Source organism: Bos javanicus, chromosome 6, assembly GCF_032452875.1.
Source record: "Bos javanicus breed banteng chromosome 6, ARS-OSU_banteng_1.0, whole genome shotgun sequence".
Lineage (NCBI taxonomy): Eukaryota > Metazoa > Chordata > Mammalia > Artiodactyla > Bovidae > Bos > Bos javanicus.
In genome coordinates this window covers 104,271,753-104,291,965 of record NC_083873.1, presented here as the reverse complement: position 1 = coordinate 104,291,965, position 20,213 = coordinate 104,271,753, and the positions used below count along the sequence as shown (strand labels likewise).

At 44.7% G+C, this 20,213-nt stretch overlaps 1 protein-coding gene and 1 non-coding gene across 4 annotated transcripts in view; one reads left to right on the top strand and one right to left on the bottom strand.

The window, feature by feature from the left end:
* STK32B (serine/threonine kinase 32B) overlaps positions 1–20,213 on the top strand; it is a 404,174-nt gene that overhangs the window by 137,460 nt on the left and 246,501 nt on the right. The window lies entirely within an intron of this gene.
* On the bottom strand, positions 1,599–1,671 carry TRNAC-ACA (transfer RNA cysteine (anticodon ACA)). The gene has a single exon. It is a non-coding gene; the product is annotated as a tRNA-Cys (tRNA).

Genomic DNA, 20,213 nt, shown 5'->3' with positions numbered 1-20,213 from the left:
ACTCTTTCTTATACTTCCCATGGTTTTTCTGTAATTAGGGCTCTCCTTGGTCCTTGGTACTCATTAAAGTCTTCCCACACTTTATCAAGTGGTCTTAAGATCCATGTCTTAAAATCTTAGTAACACTACCCTATTTGGGTCATCCATGGTACGTGGCTCTTTTCCTATTTTAGCCTGATCTAAACCATCTTACAACGCTTCCCTAGTAGCTCAGATGGTAAAGCGTCTGCCTGCGGTGTGGGAGACCTGGGTTCAATCCCTGGGTTGGGAAGATCCCCTGGAAAATTCCATGGATGGAGGAGCCTGGTAGGCTACAGTCCATGGGATCACAAAGAGTTGGACATGACTGAGCAACTTCACTGGTTCAAACCATCTTTCAAGGTGGATGTTCTTGTCTTTAGTTTACAGTTGGAGAAGCTGAGGATGGGTGGGTTAAATAACTCGTGCAAGATTAAGTAGCTGACAGGAGGTGGCATTGGGATTAGAGGCAACAATATACCAGGAAATGGTTAACAACCAGCAGACCAAGGGGACACAATGCAAACCCTGATTTGTAGTGTCAGCCAATTCCCAGGGTGTAAATATTCCCATCATGGTCTGCTGTAGACTTGGTGTATGTGTCTTCCCTGGATTTATATGTTTGAAGCCTAATCTGCAATGGGATGGTGTCAGGAGGTGAGGGCCTTTGGGAGTTGATTAATTCACGAGGGTGGAGCCTTCATGAATGGGATTAATGCCCTTATAAATGCCCCCATGGAGCTTCCTTACTCACTCCTTCCCCTTCTGCCTCGTGAAGACACAGCAAGAAGACAACTATCTATGAGCCAGAAGGCTGACCCTCGCCAGACCTCAAATCTGCCCACACCTTGATCTTGATCTTGAACTTCCAGCCTCCACAGTTTTGAGAAAGGAATTTCCATTGTTTATAAGTCCCCCAGTCTATAGTACTCTATTACAGCAGCAATAACAGTCTAGGAAATGGTTTATACCAAATTAATTGCATGCCAGCCAGCTTGCAAATTTTCTGAAAATTCAGCAATTGTCATGAGCCAGTATAAGCCAGCCCAGAATAACCCTGATAGGCCCAGGTCTAACACCAAAGCATTTGCTCTTCCTAAACTCAACTTCTAGGAGCCAGGCTCAGGGATAAGCCTCATAGTCTGAAGGTGAATGAGCAATGAGAGCGATGCCTTGAGAGGAATTAAAAAGAAGAAATATGGTGGTTAGATATTGGGTAAAGCCTCAGTTTCTTCATCTGTACAATGGGTATAGTACCGCCCTCCTTTCCATGCTTTCTGAAGTCCAAATCAAATGTGTACCTGAAAGGTCTATGGAAATGATATATTTGTTAGCAAGATATATACATTCTTACACTTCCTTCTGAGAAAAACTGTGGGTAATAACATAAATCCCGTAAACAGTTTGTGTGTATGAAGTTTCTGGTGGGAGGCAGGGAATGCAGTTAAACATGAAAAGTGAAGTCGCTCAGTAGTGTCTGACTCTTTGCGACCCCATGGACTGTAGCCTACCAGGCTCCTCCGTCCATGGGATTTTTCAGGCAAAAATACCAGAGTGGGTTGCCATTTCCTTCTCCAGATCTTCCTGACCCAGGGATTGAACCTGGGTCTCCTGCATTGTAGGCAGACGCTTTACCATCTGAGCCACCAGGGATGTCCTTTATCATGTTGAAGATTTAGAAATCTGCCTGCAATGCAGGAGACTCTGGTTCAATTCCTGGGTTAGGAAGATCTACTGGAGAAGGGATAGGCTACCCACTCCAGTATTCTTGCGCTTCCCTTGTGGCTCACCTGGTAAAGAATCCACCTTCAATGTGGGAGACCTGGGTTTGATCCCTGGGGTGGAAAGATCCCCTGGAGAAGGAAAAGGCTACCCACTCCAGTATTCTGGCCTAGAGAATTCCATGGACTGTATAGGCCATGGGGTCACAAAGAGTTGGACATGACTAAGTGATTAAACATGTAAGGATTTCGTTAAAGATGAGGGAGTCTCAATGACAAGCAATTTTATGTTAAGCTCTATCCCCAAGAGATACAAAAGTTGCATTAGGATATAATACATTTGGGAAGAGTGTATTCACTGTAGTGAGCTTAATTAAATTGGAAACCATGGTGTCCTTGTTCCTCATTTTTGAAAGTCACATGGCAGCTCCCCATTTTCTTACAGCAGTTGGGCACACACCCACCACCAGTCCCTACTTCTGGTCTTTTGCACTGATGTTTCCTCTGTTGGGACAACTTCCTGGGGACACCTGCAGGGCATACCCCTTCACTTCCAGCAGGTCTTTCTCCTGTTTGAGCTCTTTCTCTGACCACCCAATTTAAAACTGTGAGTTCCTCTCTACCCTGGCGGCTCCTAACCTTACAGTACATGATCCATTTTACTTATTCATCTTCTTTATTTTCTATGCCTCATTTAAACACACACACACAGACACAAAGGAAGGAAGGAAGGATTCCAAAAGGGCAGAATCTCTTGCATTTCCACTGCTCCTTCCCAGGGCTCAGGATCACGTCTTGGCATTAAAGACGTGAAGTTACATGGCTCACTAAGTAACAGCTGAATGAGGGGTGGAATGAGTAAATGTCCCGTCTCCCCCACATAATGTGCAGGGAGCTGTAGGTGGCGACTTCCTTGGTTCTTCACTCACTAATCCACACTGACCTGGAAACCAAAAGCGAACCCTTTAGTCTTCTAAACCAAGTAGAAAAGATTTTGCTAATTTGAACACATGGGGTTTCACCCCTTACCTGTGATCCAGAGTAAAGTGTATGAAGCTGAGAAGTGGAAGTGACCTTCTACATTCTGGTGGATAACAGTGGTGGCTGCTCTAATAGGGAACTTATATTAAGCACCTGCTGGGTACCTGGCATTGCACTGAGTGCTCCACCGGGGTCATGCCATTCATCATTCCTGGGGCCCTGTCAGCTGGCTCTGGGCCTCTCCACTTTACAGAGACAGCTGAGGCCGAGGGGGGTTAGGGCTATAAACGAACAGACTGTGCATCAGACTGGGGCTCTGCACGAGCGCCCGCTGTCCTTGGACTCATGAGTTCATTCCTCCAGTACGTATTTATTGAGTGCCTGTTATGTGCCAGGTATGGTCGTAAGTGCTGATGATATGTGTAAAGCAAAAGGCATGGCTTCAACTGCGTGGAGCATCCCTGTTCCTGGTTTGGACAGGAGACAGGCAAAAATCCAATAATTATTAAAATACGGACAATTCAAGATACTGGCGAGTGCTGGGAAGAGGGTGCATGTGCCCAGGAAATTGACATTGTGGAGGAAGAAGAAGCATGGCATTTGCTATGGCGTCAGGGAGACTCCCCAAGTTAAGTGGCACCTCATGGATTTCCTGGCACCCATTGCCCACAGCAGGTCCCCAAGGCAGGCATTATTACACATGGGGAAACTGAGGCTTGGAGAAGCTTGAGTGATTGATTGTATAGGGCCTCACAGTTAACAGGAGAGAGCCAGGATTCCTGCAGAACTTAGACTTTCCAGAATGTTGCACCATCTACATTTTTCTAGCTGATGCAAGAAGAGTTGTTTGCAATTGTATTAGAATTTTGAAGAGAAAACAGACCTATTTTTTGGATTGTATCCACTCACTTCAGATTTGACACTTTCCTTCTCTGGGTGCTGTTTCCTCCCCTGTGGCCTGAAAGGCTTAAACTCTATCCCCTGGTCCTTCCCTGGTTTCCATGGAGACTTGGGGGCCCAGAAAGTTCCTTAGAGTTTACTCGGGCCTGATGGGGCTGAAAGTCTAGGGACTTGGTCTCTGTCCTGCCTCATTCTGCGTTCATGTTTCTTCATATTCTACATGTGGCTTCATTTAAGGAAGAGTTTCTGCTGCTTGATGATGTTGACAGCCAGCAGCCTGAGTCCTCTCTCCTGCTCTGTGAGTCGGGGATTGGACCACCCGCAGCCTGCTTTGCGGGCTGAGAACGGGGCCCAAGCACAGCCAACTGTGAGAGGCAGAGCAGAATGACCCAGGCTATGTGATCAAATCCAAAGAATTACGGGCGTAATGAAACTACATCACAGTGTGCAAAACCAGAGGCAGCACGTTTATGGTTAAAGAATGTTCTGTCACACACTCGTGTTAACTGCTGTACCCGGGTCAGTGACGGGCACCACAGGGGACAGGAAAGGATGCCTGAACAGGCTCCCGAGCCACACTCGGCCCCTACCCAACCCGGAGCCTTGCAGTACCTGGGGAAGTCAGGAATTAGGGCCAGACAGAGGAGAGGCACAGAAAACACAACGTCATTATTGTCAACTCTCAGGAGTGTGTGCTTCGATGATAAATAGCCGCTTGGGCTTTTGCCCTGAGAATTGTTTAAGAGACGGTGGTAAATGACAGTCTAAGTCCACCCTGCTCATGAGGGGCAGGGTGGAAATTTGCAAGGTTCTCAGTCCAAAATGATGATCCTTCCTTGGAAAACACATCACAAATGACCTTGAGAACCATGCTTCCTGATATTGGATCTCCAGGGAGACTTGTGCTGTGCAAAACTTTCAGGGGACCATGGAATCTTCACACTCTCTTGCAACACAGTAGTTTGGTCCTCAGATGTTCCTGGCTGCCTGTGAGAGCTCTGTGGACCATCATTCCCCTCTGTCACTCCTGATGCCCCGTCTACATGTGACCCCAACAGTGTGTTGGCCCCTTCTTTCTGCTTGTAAAACTTTGCCTCTGCAAGACTCAACTTAATTCCCCTGCTTCCCACCTCTCAGCCCATTCCTCGCAATGTATCATGAGCTGTCTTCCTGTGCTAGATGAGTGAAAGAGATGCACTGAGCATCATTATCTTGGTCTGTAGATGCAAAGACTTACATCAGTAAGACGGAGCAGTTTCCCCAGCATCATCAGACTGTGAATTCGGGGAGTCAGTATTTTAACCCCTATCTGTCTCACTCTAAAGCCTGAGCATCTCTCACCGTTTCCCCTGACTCCCCACACTCCACGGAAGCCTCGGCCACCATCCAGCTGGTGCGGATTCTCAACAGGAATCGCAGGTGTGCATGTTGCTTCTCTGTGAACCCTCTTCTGACTGAATTTCTGAATTTCAGGGTGCCCAGCATGGACCCACCCACGGCTCCCGAGGGACTTCTTCACAGGTGACATTGCGTTTTTCATTTTCATTCACATTTTAACAGCCACGTGTGAAACTAGGAGAGATATCTTTTTTTTCAAACTTTAAACGTTTTATTTTGTATTGGGGTATAGCTGATTAGCAATGTTGTCGTAGTTTGAGATGAACATCGAAGGGAAACGCAGCTATACATACACATGTATCCAGTCTCCCCCAAACTCCCCTCCCATCCAGGCTGGCACATAACATTGAGCAGAGTTCCATGGGCTGTACAATAGGTCCTTGTTGGTTATCTATTTTAAATGCAGCAGTGTGTACATGTCTGTCCCAAACTCCCTAACTGTTCCTTCCTCCCATTTTCCCCCTGGAAACCATGAAATCATTCTTTGAGTCTGTGAGTCTCTGTTTTGTAAGTTTATTTGTATCATTTCTTTTTAGACGCCACAAATAAGGGATGTCATATGACATTTCTCTGTCTCTGACTTACTTTACTCTGTATGACACTCTCTCGGTCCATCCATGTTGCTGCAAAGAGCCTTATTTCATTCTTTTTTAGCGGCTGAGTAACATTCCATTGTATGTGTGTGCCACATCTTTTTAATCCACTCCTCTGTCAGTGGACATTTAGGTTGCTCAGGAGAAATATCTTAAAAGGTGGTGCAGAAGGAGCATCGTTCTCAACACTTGTGCAAAAAGAGATTTCTGGAAGTTTGCTGACTTGGAAGCCCAATGTGTTTGCTGGGTTGTTGACACATTGAGCTGGAAACCTACAAAGGCAGCCAGAGTCAGAAACCCTCCTCTCCCAGAGCCATCCCCTCTGAGCGTCTCCATCCAGAGCAGAAATCCTTGCTTCCTCCTCTGGGTCCCCGCAGCACATGGCTGGTGCTCTCGGTGATCCTTCTCAGAGTCTGCCCGGTGATTGTTCCATCTGACCATCTCAAAAGAGGGTCGTGGCTCATTCATTCACAAGAGGCCATCCTGGACCATCAGCTTCATCCAGCTCCCAGACTTTCTCTGTCACATCACCCTGTTTTATGTAGAAAGCACAGCTCCTTGCTGCCTCTGGTGTTTGCTCATTTATTTATAGATTTTTTTTTTCTCAGAATAAATATGAGCTCCCTGAGGCCAGGGTTCTGTTTATCTCATGTGCTGTGTTTCCAGGATCTAAAACCGGATTGGGCACAGGTGGGCACTTGATAATCCATTTGTGGTGTTGAATTGGATGGTTGCACCCAGTCCACGGCTTGGAACATAGTACTTTCTCAGTGGACGGGAGAGAAAAGGGAGGGATGTGTGGAAGAAATGGGGAGCCCGCTTGTTCTCCCAGTGTGTTCTTGAGAGTGGGGACCGTGCCTTTTCATCTCTGCATCCTTGGCTTCCAGCACAGAAAACACATTTTGCGTGGATGATAAATTACCCCCAGAACTTGCTGAGTTTAATATGCAAACATATGTGCCCCAGCAATGGAACGATGCACTTAAGTGCTTCTTGATCTCAGAAATCCTTTTTGGCTTTCATTTTTAATTATTTTCTCCATAATTCACAACAGAAGTGTATTTTCCTTTTGATTGGCAGGGCACATACCTTTGATTTGCCAATATATTCTTTGGGATGGGTCTAAGGCCATTGGCTCCGATGGAAGTGGGGAAATAAGGCATTTATAAGATGTATTTCTATCAGATGCATGTTTACGCCAGCCTTCTTGTTGCTGCCTCCCCTTCCTCCGTGTCTTCCTTCTTATGCTTGCAGCCTGGCATTCCCCAGGCACATTTCAACCAGTAAAAAAAAAATGTTGAAACGACCTTGGAAAGTGTTTGTCCACTTTTCAGATGATAAATTGATTCTGTGATGTCCTGGAGAAGGAGGTGGGAGAGACCCCATAGAGGTCCCTCATGGTGATACGGTCATCATCTTCGTATTTAAAAACCACCTGCATATAATGGGCTTAACACTTCTGCATCAACTCCCTTTTTTTATTTAGATTAACTTGATCTTAAAAGCTTGGTATCATCCTGTGAGTAAAAAGCTGTATTCTGTTGTTTTAAATAGAAGGCAACCCTAAGAATTTATACCTTGAAACTTACTGTGTCATTAAATTCTAACTAAATACTGTTGCCTGCCAAGGTGGTGAACCTGAGACCAGGTCTTTTGTGGCTTGAAATGGAGATTGACAAGTCGTAGGAGAGTGTGGAAGAGAGGCTGGCATCAAACTCAGAGTTTCGCCTCAATATAGTTAAGATGGAAATGCAATCGGAATTGGAGTAAGTGGCCCTTTGCTCTGCATTTGATGGTGTTCAATGTCACACCAGAGACACCTGGAACCATCTCACAGGTAGCACTTGTGATACAAGGCCCACACCCTCAATGGTACTTCTCTGTATAAACACTGTGCACAGCAGGAATTCTAAACCAGCCAGACATCAAGATCTCCCATTGTGGGAATTCCCTCGTGGTCCACCAGGTACCCCTCTGCAAAGTTCTCTTACTCTTCCTGTTTCCTTCTCCTTCTCTCTTCTTATATTCCTTTTCTATCCTATAGTTTTGCTCCCCAAATTACTTAAAGTGACAAATTCTTTAAAATTGAGGATAAGATATATTGTTATTAAGCGAAAAAACCAAAGGAAGAACCAGTGTGGGAGATGTAGCCGATGAAAATTTCACGAGGAATAGTCCAAGTTCATATAAACACGTGCCTCCATGGCCTTGAATCAGATGCTCTGTGTTACTAGCAGCGATGGAGGGTGCCATGGCAGACACGAACCCTGTTATCTCCATGGAAACCTCTTCAGAAGCAGCAGGTATGCAATCTGTCAGGACCTGAGTTGGCTTCTTCCTGTGAGCAGGTGGGCTTGAGAAATGACCCTTATCCTCAGGTCCTTGGGACGAGAAGTTATGCCAAAGTAGTACTTACTGGCTCAGGTGCATACAGGGGCACACAGGAACTAAATGAAGAAAGGGGTTGTGTCTGAGGAACACTGGGGTGTGGTGGGGAGTGTGGCCGACAGAGACTGTGGCTTTAACACATCGTCACCTGTGTAGACTGTGCAGATGAGGGTTTGTGGGTGGAGCTTACTGGAGGTGCCCAGCTCTGTATGTCACCCACTGTTTGGGGCTGACCGTCTCTCATCTCTTGCCATCCTCTTGGTCTCACTTGACTACATGGCATGATGGTGGGTGAACCAGTGGTTTTCAGGCTGAATTCTGTGACATCCCTTCAATGGCTGCAGGGAGAGATGAAGGTGTGATGCAAAGGGTCTTATGGCCACAGCCCTTCTATCTGTCAATACTCTTAATTATTTTTTTTCAGAGCCAGGTCATCATCATTAATTATCCTGTTCATTTACTTCTTATCCTGTTTATTTCCTTCTTCCTCCAAAATGAATGCATCATTTCTGGGCCACCAGAACTTGATCATGAAGAGTTCACTCCAGAAATATTGGTAAAATGGAGGAATACTTGAATGATGAGTGAATATATTCTACTTTTCCAATAGTTATGGGGCTTCTCTGGTGGCTCAGCTGGTAAAGAATCCTCCTGCAATGTGGGAGACCTGAGTTTGATCCCTGGGTTGGGAAGATCCCCTGGAGGAGGGTATGGCAACCCTCTCCAATATTCTTGCCTGGAGAATCCCATGGACTATCATGGGGTCACAAAGAGTTGGACATGACTGAGCGACTTTCACTTCACTTCCAAGATCTATACCTCTTCACTAGTTCCCTTGTTTAGTTGCACTGATAACCTTAAGAATGTTATCCTTTCCTTCTTGTTTTTTCTAACAGTTTCTTTATTTTTGGAGTTGACTTTGAATTTTATTAGATGCCTTTGGAAGAATCATCAAGATGCTTAGATGTTTGGTTTCCCTGACTTGAAATCTGGTTAATTATATTATTAAATATATCAGAAGTGTTTCATCTTAACTAGAATAAATCTCACTGTTATGTTTTGTGGTAGAATATGTGTTGTCACTTTTTGAGGAAATAACAATGACAAAATAGCAATATCTAAAATGCACTAATCCTTTCTGCATGTCAGTTTCTCTTTAAAATGTGTTATGCCATCTCATCCAAACCACTCCTGTGATAGACTATTCATACTTCACTGACTGGGAACTTCATTGAATCTATGTTAAAATAGGTGCATGGTGCCCAGCAATGGTTAAATGTCAAAGTTAGCTATTATGATGCTTATAAAACTTTCTCTGCTTCCATGATAATTTGCTTAAAATATAAATTCATTGAAGTCAACACACTGGAATAAAGGGTTTTTTTGGAAACATACTATGACATTGCATTTCAGAATGTGACCATTTAACAAATAGTCTCTAAAAATGCCTCTTTCACCACTTTCTCACCAGGCAATTTCAGAAGCAAAACAAGATGATCTCTTATAGTTGTTTTAATGCATGTGTCTTTGATTCCCAATAAGACTGCCTTTTTTTTTTTTTTTTTGCAGAAGATTATTGGGCATTTGTTCAATAAATTCTTTCTGAGTGAATACATGAGTTGTGTCCTGAAGGACAAGTGAAAGAGAGCTGCTATGCTTCAGTCTCTGGGGGACTGATTGGTTTGGGCAGGAGGGAGGGTAGAAATAGACCCCACCCACCTCCATTGCAGGACATTCAGCCGCATAGCCCAAGAGTCATCCGTGGGTCATGTCTGTTGACCCTGCCAGCATCGTCATCTATTGACCATGCCAACATCATAGTCTATTCCCAGGAAGATGCAGGGTTTCAGGGAGCAAAAAAGAAGAGGAAGGAGGTGCCAGTTAAAGGGACCATGTGTGGAGAGGTGCCTCGCATCCAAACTCTGTATCTTCTCTTTGTGTTTAGGTGAGAGACACGATGAAAGATCCTAATTTTCTTTCTTTTTTTTTTTAAATTGGCCACACTGTATGGCTGTTGGATCTTAGCTCCCCGACCAGGGATTGAACCTAGGCCCTTGACAGTGAAAGCTCAGAGTCCTAACCAGTGGACCATGAGGGAATTCCCCCAGTGGGAGATCTTGATGTCCAACTGGTTTAGAATTCCTGCTGTGCACAGTGTTTATACAAAGAAGGTGTATCCTGTCTCTCCCTCCCAATCCTGAACTTTTATATGAGGTGCAGTGAGAGGGAACATTAGTCTAAAGCACTCTAACAATTTCCATTTTGCCAGCACTCTTGAGCTTTGTATCAGGAATAATGAGATGTCTGAGGAACCCTGAGCCAGTCACCAGTTTCAGGTCTGGATGTTATGCTTAAAGGCATCTCAAGCTTTACAGAGACCCTGTATGAGACGTTCAAATGCAGATGAGTGGCCATCCGCCTTTCTCAACCACACATCCGGGGAGCATCCGAACATCAGGCACGCAGTGAGTGCTGTTTAATTTAAGGATGCGTGGCAGTGATTCGTACAAAAACAGCTCAAGTGAGGCAGGCCCACGTATATCAACATTGTGTGGGGAGTAGAAAGTCTAATAAGGTATAGAGAGGAGCGGTACCATGGGGAACTATTTTAATGAATATATTAAGTATTTGTTATTAGCATATCTTGGTTGCTATGTGACCAAACACACCTGAATATTTGAAAACTTATTAGTAGCCTATGTGGTTTGGAACTGGTGTCTCTAATCTTGCTTCTATTATAAATCAGCTCCTCAAAAGCTTCATTTTACCTCTCTGAATTGCTTCATGTTCTGAATTAGTGGAGCCCACCTTAATAAGATTTTATTGCGTGTCTTGAAATTAAATGTTCTCTTCTCGTCTCTTTGACTGAACTTGACAATGTGATTAAATTAGTTAACCTCACATTGAGCTCTACAAGTACTAGGCTCTTTGGAGCCAATCTCCAGCACCAATGGTTTTAGACACTTATCTACGCCTTTGCACGTGCTGTTCCATTTTCCTGAATTTTCTCTTAACCCTGTTTGCTTGGTGAACTCCTGCTTGCTCCACCAAACCCTGCCCAGTGTTCATCTGTGAAACCTTCCCTGATTCCATCTGAGGGACACCTTTCTTTCCTCGTTTTTTTAAAGTTTATTTTATTCATGTATAGTTGATTTACAGTGTTAGTTTCTGCTGTACAGTGAGGTGACTCTGTTATACACACACATGTGTATATATATATTCTTTTTCATATTCTTTTCCATTATGGGTGTTGAATATGGCTCCCTGTGCTATACAGTAAGGCTTTGTTGTTGATCCATTCTTTATATAATAGTTTGCATCTGCTAATCCCAGACTCCCAGTCCTTCCCATCCTACCCCTATCCTCTTTGGCAACCACAAGTCTGCTCTCTATGTCTGTGAGTCTCTTTCTGTTTTGTAGGTAAGTTTATAGGGCTTTCCTGGTAGCACAGATGGTGAAGAACCTTCCTGCAGTTTGGGAGACCCGGGTTTGATCCCTGGGTTGGGAAGATCCCCTGGTGAAAAAAATGGCAAACTACTCCAGTATTCTTGCCTGGAAAATCCCATGGATGAAGGAGCCTGGCAGGCTACCACCCATGGGGCTCCAAAGAATCAGACATGACTGAGCGACTTCACTTCTTATTTGTGTCATATGTTAGATTCCACATATAAGTGGTATCACATGGTATTTGGCTTTCTTTTTCTGACTCACTTAGTATGATAATCCCTAGGCCCATCCATGATGCTGCAAATGGCATTATTTCACTTTTTATGGCCGAGTAATATTCCATTGTATATATGTACTGCATCTGTTTAATCCATTCATCCATTGGTGGGGATTTAGGTGGTTTCCATGTCTTGGCTGTTGTGAAGAGTGATGCTATTCTTGAACTCAGTGCTTGGATAGAAGTTTGTTTTCCCTGAAGAACTGGAATGTATTTTCATTCTCATAATGAAAATTGTGTGTTTGGCTGTGTCATCCTCTCCTCTATGATTGAAAGAAAGTTCAGAGCTAAACCACCTTAAAGAGGCTACATGATGCCTTAAGAAGAGAGAACTCCCAGACAGGTAGGCCTGAATTAGAGTCTCAGGCTGAAGGATTTGGGATGACTGATTGAAACTTAGTTTTATCATCTGTAAAACAGGACTAATGTCTAGTGCTTTAGTTTGAAATCTATGTTATTAAATGTCACAGAGATCTTCACACACTGAAGGACGTTCATTCTTCAGTGTGATTTGTGTGTTCATTTCCTGCCTTATTTCGATCAGCATTTCTCTGCTGTTTTTTTTTTTATTGCCTTGCTTTCTATCTGAAATTAAAATTCCTCAATCCCTAATCTCTAATTTTATCACCATTTGTTTTCCATGTTTATGTTGTAAGTCACCTAAAGTCACTTGTAGGACTGGCCAAGACATACTGAAATAAGCTGTTCTATTTTTAAAGTGGTTGCAACCTTCCCACATCGTGTGTGAGGGACACGTGGCACCCGGGCCCTCCCTTGCTGCTTTTCTCCTCCAGGGTTGGGGCACTAGAGCAGATCCACATGGATATGGAGCCAGATGGGCAAGTGCTGTGTCACTAATATATTGGCAGAATCCCCCCACCTTATCGTGCGGTGCTGCCCAAAGCAGGTTTGGAAAGCTTGGCTTGGACTTGAGTCTGAATTGGAAACTTCTTCTTCCAGCTGAAAGCTAGAGATGAGGATCCAGAAACCCAGATGCGGCTACAGAACTGAGTTATGACCAGTAGGCCCTGAATATACTGAACCAAGTAGCCTCTTGGTGATTCAGACCTTACTGGGCATCAGATCATTCTGGTGACTTTGCCAATGATGGATGCGGGGACCCCACTCAGTGGGGTGTAATTGAGACGAAACCGAAGCCCAGGCATCAGTGAGTTCCCAGGTGAGTCTAAGATGCAGCCAGGTTGAAACTGCAGAGCTGCTAGCCGCTCAGCCCTAGGAGCTGTAAATTAAATGGGTGCAGGAAGCAGAGGCTAAACCCGTCCTGGGACCCTGTGGATGGAGGAACAGCTGGCAGGAAGATACGCACAGGTTGCTTTTTGAGGTTCCACAAATGGATGAGAGGGTCTGAGCAATTGGGTGAGCCTCTCCTCCTGTGTTAGGGAGTTGCAACTGAGTGGGAAAGCAAGAAGTAAAAGTGTCTCTGTTTGTAGATGAAGTTTCTATATATCCAATCAATAGAAAATCCTAAAGACTCATCAAAAAGCTGTTAGAGCTAATAAATGAATTCAATAGAGTCACAGGATACAAAATCAACCTGCAAAAAATTAGATGTGTTTCTACACAATAACAAAAAACTCTGAAAAAAAAAAAAAAGCAAGCAAAACTATTTACAATGGCAACTTGCTACAGAATCAGAAGTGCCTGCCTGGAAGTTTACACCCCTTCCAGGTGACCCTCTGGCCATTGACCGATGGTCCCAGGACTGTGAGAGCTCAGCTCTCTCGAACTGAGGAATGTGCCCTCCGGAGCTCCCTGCAGGACCAGGCTGAGGCTGTCTTTGCCTGATGTCATGCCCATTACTTTCTATCCCGCTGGTCTCCCAGGGAGCACTCCTTAATGAATCACTTACTGATGAATCCACATCTCAGGGTCTTCTGCTTCCGGAAAATCCTAAGAATGGTGCTTATCTGAAATAGGAACTCTGTTCCAATTGTAGAACTCTGAAATGGGCAGTGTGGGGAGCAGAACAAACATGGTCTTTGGAACTTCTGGTTCCCCCATCTGAATCTGTGTTCATAGAAAAATGGTGATAAACGAATGGCCGAGAACTCTAGAGCTGGACAGGGTCCAAGAGTTTAACTAGTGAGATTCCTATAATTCATTTCAGGAGCATTTTATTGAATATGTGTGTGCTGTGCTGAGACTGTGATGGGCTGCAGAGGGGGAAACTGAGGCCCAGAGAGGGGGTGTGGGTCACAGAGCACATGAGTGATAGTGACAGGACAAGAACCCAAGACTCTTGGTCTTTGTGCAAAATATAGTTCTAGTTCTTCCTCCTTCTTGGTGGCTGTAAGTGAGGCTGGGGTTCTTGAGTCTCTTCTGCCTTTGCCTTGTCTCCCTCACTCTCTCCGAAGACAAGGCAGTGTCCAGGGCACATGAGTCATGGAGGAGGAGGAGTGTGGCCCATGGGCCTGATTGGACTAAACTAGACTATGTTGTCAGTGGCTGGAACCCTGAGGGTCTCTCTGGATGGCTTCTCTACCTTTGCAGTCTCTGCTGATGACAGGGACAGTGCTTTCTTTTTTTCCCCGTAGATGAGCTGTGATTTCAGAGGTTTGCTCTTGGAAGGAGTAGGTAGAGAATCTGGTGGCAGTGATGGTTGTGGTCTGTGTGTGTTCGGTCGCTCAATCGTGTCTTTGTGATTTCATGGACTGTAGCCCACCAAGCTCTTCTGTCCACGGAGTTTTCCAGGCAAGAATTCTGGAGTGGGTGGCCATTTCCTCCTCCAGGGGATCTTCCCAACCCAGGGATTGAACCTGCATCTCTTGTGTCTCGTGCATTGGCAGGTTGATTCTTTACCACTAACACTGCCTGGGAAGCCCCCTGCATGTGACTCAAAGTGAGAAAACCTAGAATTGTGTCGAGCCCTTGTCTCTACTCTGAGCCTTGGGGGGGAATCTGTCCTGTCTTAGAGGAAGTCTTTCCTGATGACTCTCACTTTTCTTCCTCTCTCCATCAGAAGATGTTGGGACACAAGTTTAGGGTGGGGTCCTGAGGCAAAGGAGTAGAAAAGGGAGCTGGAGCTGGCTTTAATTCAAGCCATCTGGATTGTTTCTGCTTAGGTCAAAGGAATATACTTAGCATCAGGGGGCCCAGTCAATCCAGTCCAAGAGGAGCCAAGACTTCCCAGCTGGGAATTGGATTGAAAAGCTTTATAGTGTTCAGCCAATGGATTTAGTCTAGAGTGTCACCTTTTCTGTTTTCTTCCAAATCTGTGACAAGGTTTGAGGCTAGTTATAGGTTCTGGTCAAATATTTTCCCAGGTCATCATGCCTAACAGAAAAACAAAACCTCCAACTTGCCAGGTGGCTCAGGGGTAAAGAATATGCCTGCCAATGCAGGAGATACAAGAGATGTGGGTTAGATTCTGGGGTTGGAATGATCCCCTGGAGAAGAGAATGACAACCCACTCCAGTATTCTTGCTGGGAAATCCATGAACAGAGGAGTCTGGAGGGCTGCAGTCCACTGAATCTCAAAAAGTCAGACACGACTGAGCACACACACACACACCAAACCAACCCTCTTATAATTCCAACAAAAACTGTGACTTTCTTCTCTCACAATAATTCATCAGAACTTCCTCTGACTCCCGAGTTTCCTTCAACCGGGGATGGCTCTAACAGTTGAGCAGGCAATGGCTCCCATTTAAGGGGATTTGTAGCAGCGTCCTGCCAAATATTCACTTTCAGTAGCCCCTGCTTTTGGCTGCCCCTGCACTGAGCTGCCATACTTCTTGGAAACAATAAGGGGGTCAGTAGTGGACAATGGCTATTGCTTGGAGAGATTGTCACAGTTCTCTAGTCCTGAGCTCATAGCAGAGACATTACTTCTCAGGGGTGGTGGCTGGTGGCCTGGCAAGGGAGAGCCCTGGCAGATGGAGGGGCTGGCAAATGGAGGCCTCGGTAATTGAAATGACTGATGGTGAGTCATGCACACACAAGCAGAGTGGGAACAGCTGTGGAGGGGGAGGTGGAAGGCCCATCTGTGGAACCTTTCCAGAAACCCAGATCTGTTTCTGCAGAGACGAGACAGCATTCGTCAGAACCGTTCTGCCCCCCGAAGACAGACACACACACAAGGAAGAGGCTGAGCCAGGGCTCGGGAAGAAGAGGAGGTTGGGGGTTGGGCCTGGGGTGCCTTCATCTTTGAGTTTCATTGGCTATGTTCTCTGCTTTCTATTTTCTCTTTAATTCCCTTTATATTGTTCATTCCACCTGGGTCAAAGTGCCATAGCAGGTTCATCCCATTCTTGATCCACTTGATTCTGAACTTCTTTAGATGGTTCTGATTTTCCATGTTGACGGGTTGGCAAACTGGCTCATGGAACAAATCTGATGTGCCTACTGTTTTTGTAAATAAATTTTTATTGCCACACAACCATGCTCATTTCTTTATGTGTTGTGTGTGGCTGCTGTCACATGACCAAGGCAGAGTTAAGTAGCTATGTGTCCCACAGACTGAAATATTTACCTCACAGCCCCTATCCTGACCCCTGTCATCTCCCATCTGTCTCCATCTTCTCCAACTTCCTGGAGAACTAAAGCCTCTTTGATATGCCCCAGGCTGATCCTGCCACTTATGCCAGCTCAGACTAGTGAGAGCAGAACCAGAATAAGAAATAGGCTTTTATTTTTCTAGCCGTGTGACAAAGAGAGGCCCATGTGACATTGGTTGTGTATTTGTTGTCTCTCATCTGGATTCTTCCTTTAATTCCTTCTTTTTTTTCCTCCCTCCAGCTCCCCACTTTTTAATCCCCAATTCCTTTTATGTACATTTGTTCAAAAACAAAACATTATCTGAGTTGCTATGAGTTGCTATGATGTTACAGGCCCTGCTGTATCGGTCAGGATGGGCTAAGCTATGCTGCAGTAACAAACAGCCCCCTCTTCTCACGGTCTCTAAACAGCAAAGCTCTGTGTGTTGTTTGTGCTACAGTTCATCCAGCCTGGCCTGGCAGAGGGTCCTGTTTTTCACAGGGATCCAGGCCTGTAGGTTGATGATATATGGAGACGTATCATCCATGGTGGGCCAGAGGGAAAGGAAGCTCAGCTCCCAAACAAGAAACATCCATCTCTGGTCACAGCTCAGGGTGAGTTACAGGGCTCTGTCCAATCACAAGGGGGTCAGGAAACATGTTTCTACCACGTACCTAGGAAGGAAGGAGAACTAGGTATTGTTGAGTAGAATGAATGATAATCAAACACTGGTGATATAGAGATAAATAAGAACAAATCATGATCTCTGTTCTGGAGGAGAACCAAGTGTCACACATGATTTATTGAGTTCTTACTGTATACACAGCATTATGTAGTTGTTATGACCTTTGATCTTCACACCAGTCATGAGAAATTTCCCCACTTACAGGTGAGAAAACTGAGCCCCAGCAAGACTAAATGACTGAATCACTCATGTGGTGGGACTTTTAGGCATAATTCTGGCTTCAAACTAGAGCTCTGTCTCTGATGCTACAAGAGCCCCCAGGCTCCCTGGTCAAGCTCTGTCTTTGGATTCCCACCTGTGACTTCCAATGCCTGGTCATTGATGTGGGACAGGAAGGAAGATCCATTTAAGAATTCATTGATCACCTCATGGTGGGTTGGAAAGAGATGAGAGAGTCTAATCTTGGCTTGAGTCATCCAAAGCAATCCCTTCCACTTAATATGATTGTGTTGTTCAGTGTCTGACCAATTATTGTGATACCTCACTAGCAATCTTCATTAAATTGCATTTTCAGAAACTACTTCCTCCCCTCTGTGAGATGTTCATGACTTTCCCTCCCACCCTTACCCCACAACCTCATTGCTTTCAGGGGGAAAAAACCCCAATGTCTTTGATTAATTTTCAAAGTCCAGCCCAGTTGGGTGCTTCTCCTCCTCACGGTCCCTCCTCCTTGTCCATCATGCTCTCTCTTTCTCCCAGCATCCACCCCTCAGTGCTTCTGTAGAACAAGAGGTTCAGGGCAGAGGAGATGTGTGTCTGGACTGAGACATTGACAGGAAGATGGATAGAAGGAGAGAGAGATTGGGAGATTAGGTATAAGAAAGACAAGTTTACATTTCTTTTTTTTTAATTTTATTTTTAAACTTTACAATATTGTATTAGTTTTGCACAACATCAAAATGAATCCGCCACAGGTATACAAGTTTACATTTCTTGATGGAGGCAACCTACAGTTAAAATTCTGAAGACGATGAGAGGAATAACAGTGTTCAAGAGAAAAATCTCATGAAATTGCTTTATTTCCACCCATTCTTATGTTACAAGGAGGCAAAGACGGGCCTTTCTTCCCCTTGTCTCTTGCCTTCTTGACTTTTTAGAGAACTGACTGCATTATGTGTAATTCACCATGTCACTTGATAAAAGGTTGTTAAATGGAACTGGACAGATAATGACCATATAATAATCATAGTAGCCATAGTTTACATTGAACATCTATCAAGTGCTGGTCTCCATGCTAGATCCTTCATCTGCATTATCGTACCTTTTTATCATAAACCTTTTGGAAGTGGCTGAGTGCCGAAGAATTGATGCTTTTGAACTGTGGAGCTGGAGAAGACTCTTGAGTGTCCCTTGGGCAGCAAGGAGATAAACCAGTCAGTCATAAAGGAAATCAATCCTGATATTCATTGGAAGGACTGATGCTGAAGCTGAAGCTCCAATACTTTGGCCACCTGATGCGAAGAGCAGACTCATTGGAAAAATTCCCCACCTGATGCTGGGGAAGATTGAAGGCAGGAGGAGAAGGGGAAGACAGAGGATGAGATGGTTGGATGGCATCACTGACTCAATGGATATGAGTTTGACAGTGAAGGACAGGGAAGCCTGGTGTGCTGCAGTCCATGGTGTCGTAAGGTGTCAGACACGACTGAGCAACTGAACGACAACAACAACATTCTACATAGGAGAAAATAGTTTAGAAACTTTAAAGAATTGTGCAGAGTTGAAAGGCTAAAAAGAAATAGAATCAAGTTGTGGCCCCTCCCAAAGGTCTACTTCCAAAACCCAGAACATTTCATCTTCGCCCCAAGGACAATATGTTTGTCCTTCTCCAAGGACAATATGTTTCATGTTGCTGCTGCAAGGAGTTTTGGTCAAATATGTGAATTTTAGAGACTGACTGCCTGATGTGGGTGTAACTTCGCGTTTCCTAGAAGGCTTAAATTATGCATCATTGAAGCGCTTCCATTGGAAAGTTAAAATGTCAAACACACGCCCACAGCTCAGCACATACGTAATCTAGCAGCCATTTCCTTGAAAATAGCATCTTGTTACAAAGGCATAATGTCGCTGACTGAATCTCCAGCCTACGTATGCAAATGTAGGTTCTCTAAGTGCATTTGAGGAAAGAAATGGAGTCTGGTTGGGGCCAATGGCTTGAGCGCTGAGACATCCCCCTTCCATAGCTCCAGGCATGGGTCACCTAACAAAGAGGCCAATTCAGCACTGCAGTTCAGCAAAGATGAACATGGGGTGACCCCTGGATCACTCTGCAATGAGCCATTTCCTTCTTTTCAGGATAGCGAGCATGTCTTTTCAAGTCATCTCACCATCCTGGACCTCAGTTTCCTCATCTGTTCAATGGATATAATAATTGTGCCTGCTTCATAGGATTGTTGCAGAGGTTGGACAATAATACATAGGTCTGTATAGTCAAAGCTATGGTTTTTCCAGTAGTCATGTATGGGTGTGAGAATTGGACTACAAACAAGGCTGAGTACTGAAGAATTGATGCTTTTGAACTGTGGTCCTGGAGAAGTCTCTTGAGAGATCCTTGGACAGCAAGGAGATCAAACCATCCATTCCTAAGGGAAATCAACTCTAAAAATTCATTAGAAGGACTGATACTGAAGCTGAAGCTTCAATACTTTGGCCACCTGATGCAAAAGAGCCAACTCATTGGAAAAGACCCTGACGCTGGGAAAGATTGAAGACAGGAGGAGAAGGGGACGACAGAGGATGAGATGGTTGGGTGGCATCACCAACTCCATGGACATGAGTTTAAGCAAGCTCCAGGAGATGGTGAAGGACAGGTAAGCCTGGTATGCTGAAGTCTGTGGGATTGCAGAGTCAGACAGGACTGAGTGACTGAACAACATAAAGTGCTCAGAGCAATGAGCCAGCATTCAATGAATATTATTTATCAGCATCATTCATTATCACAGTGCAGTCAGTTCACTCTGGAGTGATCACTGACTTTGGTGTCTGATAGCTTGCAGATCAAATGCCTGCTCTGTTGTTTATTAGTCGTGTAGCCTCAGACAAGTCCTTATGCTTTCTGAACCTTGGTTTCTTCAATCTTTCTAAATGCTAGGTGCACTGCTAAGCACTTTTAATGCTTTCTGTCAGCTCCCAACAATACCAGGAGATAGATTATAGATTAAGGTTCAAAGAAGTTAGGGATTCCCTGGTGGCTCAGATGGTAACTAATCTACCTGCAATGCAGAAGACCCAGGTTCTATCCCTGGGTC